This window comes from Pempheris klunzingeri, chromosome 11, assembly GCF_042242105.1.
Source record: "Pempheris klunzingeri isolate RE-2024b chromosome 11, fPemKlu1.hap1, whole genome shotgun sequence".
NCBI lineage: Eukaryota > Metazoa > Chordata > Actinopteri > Acropomatiformes > Pempheridae > Pempheris > Pempheris klunzingeri.
This window is the reverse complement of record NC_092022.1, coordinates 21,998,035-22,005,364: the sequence shown is the minus strand read 5'-3', so window position 1 is coordinate 22,005,364 and position 7,330 is coordinate 21,998,035.

Here is a 7,330-nt window from a genome sequence, read left to right as displayed (position 1 = left end):
ACTGTTTTCTTAGGGCATTTTTGAAAATTGATGACTCGGTCCAGCAGTAGAAAAGACATGAAAAGGAGACAAGTAAATAAATAATTAGATCTGTCCGAAAACCGTGCAAATCAAATGCTCATAAATCCCCCGCAAATTCAGTACAGTTAAATGTACATCAAAGACCACATTCACATGTGACAGACAAATGACTCTGAGATGGGTTAATTAAAGAAAGACTTATGCCTTCCCTCCAGCAGGGGAGAACAGGACAGTGTGCTCTCTGCTTTGATCTAGACTTCATTTTTACAATCAAAAGAATTGTAAATCTGATTTTTCACTTTTCACATATGCAGCCTGGAATTCTCTCCCCTCTTCAGTAAAGGAGGTCTTGCGTTTGAACAGTTTAGGCGCTTCATTATTCGGCCTTATTTATGAGGAAACACTGCACCAACAGTTATGTGCATCATTACAAGTATTCCCAGTAGGCTAACAATTATTTTCACTATTGATTATGTTGCAGATTCTTTTTCTCAATAATCGTTTGATCACTTGGTCTCTAAAACATCAGAGAATAGAGGAAAATGAGGCCACTCTTGTCCCGAATGCAAGCTGACTGTATTCAGTATTCAGCTCTCTTCTTCTGGACGACCAACAGTCCACAGGCCGAAGATATTCAGTTTACTATCATAGAAAACAAAGGAAAGTCAAAAATCTTTTGCCACTTTTGCTTGAAAAATTGCTGAAAGTTTTAATGGATAAACATAATTGCTGCCAGTTAATCCTCTGTTGATCGACTAATCAGTCAATCGACTAATTGTTTAATCTCAAATCCCCGGCGATACCAAAGTAAATGTTCCCCCCCCTATCCTTTTTGAAACCATAAGCTCTTGTTGTACTCGGAAACAAAATGTCATTTGGACGTCCAGCTGTGCCAATTCCAATTTGTAGACGTGCCCCTTTCCCATTCATTGAGATGCCTGGGAATTCAGTTGAGTGATGTAATGTCCCTCTTTTCCCCAATGAGACAAGGGCAACAATAGGGGGGAGTGCCTCTGTCACATTATTTTCCCCCACCGAGGCACGCCAGCTGCTTACAGTTGCTTAATGGCTACGAGCTGTCACAAGGCATCACAGCCCGCTGCCACACAGGAGCGGCAGATGCTTTAATTGCACAATGACTTGTAGGTTGTCAACAGCAATTATACCAGGCTTCCACCTGAGGGCACCCAAAGAACACCGTCTACTCACTTCACTGGCAAGACACACGCCTCAGAAGCTGGCTGCTACACATAAACCTGATCTCGGAGTCTTGCTTCTGTCCAGACAAGAGCGGCAGATGGATTCCAAGTCTCCTTTTAGCTTAATGGTTTAGCCATGTGCTGCAGTAACCTGGGCAAGATTGTCAGACAGCAGGCTCAGGACCCCGAAATCTTATTTAGAAATAAAATATTTATCTAGCTTTGTCACCTTAGGGCCCGCTGCTCACCGTGCTGCGGCAGGTCGTGGTGTGCAGAGTTTGAGTAATTTTGCTCATTATTAATTCATGTCATTTTTTTCTTCTTTTGCGATTCAGGGGAGGCTCATTCGCTGCTGCCAGTCCTAAGATTATTATCATAAAGAGGAAGCAAATAAAATGGTGAGTTCAAAGCTATGCTGCAACACGCTTCAGCCCACATTGGTTCAAGTAGGTTGGTAGTTTGTTATACATACAGTTTCTGAGAAAACACAGCGTGATGTGCTTAGATTTGCGGTCTATTCTATTTATAGACAGCCCTGAAATTATAATCAAGCAACTCGGAGCCAAACACACACAGTGACCTGTTTGTGTGATGTCAAATTGAATGGTTAAAAGATGTCCCAAGTCCAGTGTTTGTTTTGAGCCATAAGACAAATTATACACACATGTATGAATTCCTTTGGTCAACAGCTGCCATCGCAGCATCAGATAAAACAGAGCCAAAGTCTGGGAACCATCAGATGCCTCCAACACTGCCACTTTATCATATAAAAAGACAGTGTGCACAAGCACACACACACACACACACACACACACACACACACGCTCAGGCTCGCACACGCGGGCAAGTGCAACAGCGCTACACACACAAAAGGCGCACATGCTCACACACGCAAATCAGTGCTATGCTCTTTGTATCTGCCAACTGATGCAGATGATAGGGCTGCAGATGAGTGCAGGCTAACCAGAGACTAGTGGGTACATGTGGCTTCACAGACAATAGCAGACCATAGCCTTAGGAGGGTAATATTCAACCCCTAAGAAACATGCTGGGATATAAATGAAGACAGAACTGTAACCCTTTTTAATCTAGCATAAAATGATATTGGTTTGGTTTTGACGTTGTTAATAATGATGTTTCTGCTGATACAGAAGCTTGCGTGAATGTTAATCTGTCCCACCGTGTTAGTCCAAGTGTATAAAATGTGAGTGTTACCTAGAGACAGAAAAAAAAAAAACAACCCAGCTTTCTTGTGTCCTAATTAAAAGTGCATTTCTATCAGAACTGAAGTATTTTTAGTGGAGTCTGCTTTGGATGGAAGGTACTGTAGGTGTCTTGTATTTTGCTGTGGCGTCAGCAGGGGGTGTCCAAAATCAGACTAGAGAAAGAGACCGTGTGCCTGTTTGAAGCAGCCTCCAAAGCAGTGCTCCAGTTTGTAGCAGCTGACATTTTGGAACCAGTGGGTCAGCAAAATGGAGAAGCTATGGAGATGTATCAAAACCAGTGAGAGTTTTGATCACAGGATGGTGGTATGTTATTTATCGTGGCTCTTTGCTTTTCTTCGCCGCGAGTCCTAATTATGGTCGCTGGGAACTGATCATTAACATCATTGCAAGTAGGTTTCAGGTGTTGCTTCCTACTCCCAAGTGGAGCGAGGCTGGAAATGAAGCGGCGGACCGAATATTCTGGGTTTAGACAAATCTCCGGAGCCAAACCCAAACAAAAGATGTGTGTGCACGTGTGTGCACGCACGACGCGTGAAAGTGTGTGTGTGCGCGCACATGTGTTTTTTTTGTGTGAAATTGTCAATGATGTCACGATGGCGCAGGGAATCTTGATAGTTAGACACATAACAATGAGGCTGGCTTATTCATGCCCCACACACACACACATGCACCTGCAGACACACACATGGATACACACAGGGCATCATCATCGTCACAGAGGGAGAAAGGCTCATAATTGGACAGAGGTGTCTGTAGATAATGAAGCCAGACCTCACACCTGCCAAACCTTGGGGATTTCACTTGACTGGCCACTTAAATCTTCCTCACTCTGCGGGTCTGGAGGGCAAGAGAGTGAGTAAGGAACTAATGGAAAAAAAAGCACGCGCTACAGGGAGGATCCCTGTCAGCATGAGTGTAGCGTGGACCCCCACCCCCACCCCAGCTAACTCAGCCCCCAACAGCTCGTTCCATACAGCACCCACCTCACTTCACTTCACTGTAAATCCTCTGGTGTCAAGGATTTCAGACGGAAATGGGGAAATGCTGCACCAGCTATTTTGTTTCAAACTCTCAAAACACTCGCTTCTCCCAAGTTGTCTTTGGTGACAGCGTTGTGTGCGGGAAGCGTATTGTGCCAGCTTTTAGTGGGGTGTCATTCGAGGTGCTGAAAGGGAAATCAGATAGACGCTTCAACGGAGAAATACTTCTATATAGAGAGTTTACCTGACAGTCATCAGTGAAGGCGTGACACTGTATCAGTGGTAGCAAAAAGCTACACCAATTAGGGAGCGAGTTTACCCTGGCAAAATCTTAACTATTTATGAGAAACAAAACGGAATTTCGCGCCGTCTTCCTTCATGACTTGATCTGTAAATGAGGCCTGAAAATCATGGTTGTTCTGGATACAAATGAGGTATAGATCCAGCACTACAAGAGAAAATTCTATTATTTATTCTAGTCTATTATTGTATTGTATTCTATAAATACACAGGCAGCAGTGAGAGACAGCAGCGGGGTATCACTCTTTGTTAGCCTGTCACAAAGTCAGCCATGTCAGCTTTTACATACGTGGTTGTGTCTGCTGTCAAAAGGTTGGAGTGGTAAACGGTAACAATCAATAACTTTGTAGTGCTAACAGACACAAATAGAGACTGGTAGCTTTGCTTGTGGGTTAGTCGTATCCAGATGGCCGTGGTATATCTGTCATATTTTGTTCGTTACTCTGCAGATTATTGGTTAGAAAGGATAAAAGACCAGCTTGTCAAACTCTGCTGTCGCGTGGAAGTTGTTTTGTGCCTTCGCTGCTCGAAGTCGAGCCATGCATTAATGCTTTGACTTTGGGTCTCAAGCAGGGTTACTTGGAGAACCTCAGTTCACTTCCTCTAAGTGCAGAGCAATACTCGCACAGAGACCATAGTGATTCTCAGTGGAGATCTGCATGCACATCTGTATATGCCACAGCAGCACACAGAGTCACTCAGAAGTTGCTGGGTGTTAGTGAAACTGCACACAATCCACGCAAGCTGGCAGATTTATCGCAGGATAATGGCAGAACTGCACAATATTCGATTGAGAACGAATCCTAAAATCATCCCCTTTTGACTGGGGCTCTCATTCAACACGAGAGGAGCCAGAAAATCCTGCCCAGGATAGTAATCTCGGATACTTTCAGTTTAATTTTCCAATGTCCAGGCCAGGTGGGGAGGTAAATGAGCCCAGGTGGCTCGCCCGGCCTGTGATACCCAGGAGGGAAACCTTTGCAATCAACAGCACCAAAAAAAAACGAGCGTCCACGGTGATGGATGGAGCCACACGTCCACCTCGTGCCTGTCCTCCAAGCGCTGCGCGTACTGAGGTGATGGCTCACCTCATCCTCCGCCGTGACTGATTATAGATAGGCAAAAAAGCTGCGCGAGCACTTGGCCAGCTTTGGGAAATGTGCTGTAACCGTAGACCCTGGATCATCATCGTCCCATCTTTTACCAGCTTAAGCTGCCACATGAAGACACTTTTAGTAGTTGGGCAACCTTCGCTAATGTGGATCTTCTTTCCAAATTGCAACGATAAGCGACGCTGAAACGCGCCCTGAAATGAAATCACGCGGAAACCGAAAGCTTATCAAGATGAAACTGTGCAATAATACAAGAATTATCCATCACCATCCATCATGTATTTGTTTGCAGGAAACAGATTACATGGATCTTAATTGAAATATTACTTTACCTTCATTTGAATTATTTATGGGATTGCTGACTACATTCATACCTCAGAGAAAAACATGAACACATTATGTGATGCAAGAATGTGTGTGCGTATTTGTGAGCATTTCTCATATATTATTCAAAGTGTACGGCCAGAAAATGGTCTTATGTAGCCATATGAAGGACATCAAACGGCCTGTCTTTGATACAATTTATTTGATATCCGCTGGCCAGAGCAGAGCTGTCCATTGGCCCACCACTGCTAATGAGATCGGGGGGTAAAATTGAGAGTGGTGGGCTGGCTGTCATCCGCTAGGTGATGGTTTTAAGACTAAGCAGTGATACTTCATTAATTAACCTTCACATTCTATGTAGATCTGCTCATCAAGATGCAGTTAATTAAAGAAAGGTCATTCCAAGGGCTGCTGGGAAGCGGCATTATTACAATGGAGGGATGGCACTGCTTTGAGCGAGATAACACTAGGGAGGGGGCAGGGAGAAGGCGATCGCCCAGTCACTGCTAAAATGGCAGACGACTTGCCAAAGCCAGTTTCTGAACTCCAGACTGTGGACCACCATAGTTTTAGAAAAATCTATTTTTTAGTTGTTTTTGTTTTTGATTTTTTACACCCCCCCCCTTTTTTTTTATATAGAAAGATGCAGTTGAAAAGCTCTAATGGAGAAAGCCTCAGTAAAATATTCATTACACTCAATCGACAGCATCTATCTTTTAGCATCTCTGTATAGTTTTTCTACTCTGTTTTTGCAGCTCCATGTCTTCTCTGCCAATTTCTTGGGTGATTTCTACTTTCTCTGACCTTGCTCGGCGCGCAGGAAAAAAGAAAAGCCATCCTGAGTAAATAAAAGGCCAAGAACTCAGCAGGATATAAAATAGTTATGCGTCATCTGTAAGTGAAATCCACTTCTGGGTGGTGACTTATTCATTTTGATTCCTGCCTATCTGTCTATTTATCTATCTTTGTCACCGCCTGCTAAAGCGCAGCTCGGCCTGCGCTAGCCTTGTTTTTGGAAAAAGTGGATCAAGTAGATACTGTTTTGTCTCGAGAACACCAGTGATGCACTCTTATCAGTCAGGAAGTGATTGTTTTTGTGCAGGCCTGCATACGGACATAAACACAGAGACAGAGACAGCTTAGTATGAAAGAATGTGTCTGTAGAATTGCCTCTCAGCCAATCACTTAAGTGAGATCAGACTTACTGTTACGAATTGCTTCCTATAATGTTTTTGCCAAGCCCTTTTTTTTTGATAATGGCACGCCCTCCCCCTCCCCTCCCTTTCCTCAGCGCTGTCTTGTTTGGAACCTTGGCATCAGTTTTTCAAAATGTTGCTCTACTGCAAAATTGTAGCGAGACATCAGCACCTCCCCCGTGTCCACTCAGTCCTCCTGCAGTCATCCCAGAGTGTCTTTGGCATTGCTTCCAATGGCAGGTGTGGAGACAAACGAGAAACGGTGTGCAAGCATGCACGCGCACGCATTCAGGCGTGTGTGTATATATATGTGTGTGTGTATATTTCCCTCCCACCCCGCTACGATACAGTAACTGCTGACCCCGGACACAGTGCCATTATGGCAGACGAGGCAGGGCTCCCCTGGCAGCGGCTGGGGCGGCTGGTTGCTAGGTGGAGAGACATTACCGCGGGCCTCTGCAATAATTTATCCTAAGAGCGCGGCGAGCCGTCATGTAGCCCCTGACAGAGAGCTGCAGTACTTTATCAGCCTGCCTGTAAATCAGCCATGTGTGGGTGCAGACGGCAACATTGTTTGATCTCTTTCAGACACTCTAATAATCTGCTCCCCTCTGATTGATACCTTCACACAACAAAGCACATTACACCAGCAAACCACAGCAGCCGTCAGTGTGTGTGTGTGTGTGTGTGCGCGTGCGCGCGTGAGTATGTGTGCGCGTGTTAATGCCTGTCTGTGGGAAGTGTGTGCGTCCGTGCGTGTGTCTTTCTGGTGGTCATCAGTATTGCCAGTGGCCTGGGGAGGGAGAGGGAGGGGATGAATGAGTCTTCTGCAGAAACACAGGGTCATTTGGAGTCTCTAAACCAATGACAGGCTAACGGGTTCACAAAACGATCACTGGATGAGGGAGGGAGGGAGAGAGAGGGAGAGAGAGAGAGAGAGAGGGAGGGAGGGAGGGGCAGGGAGAGGGAGAG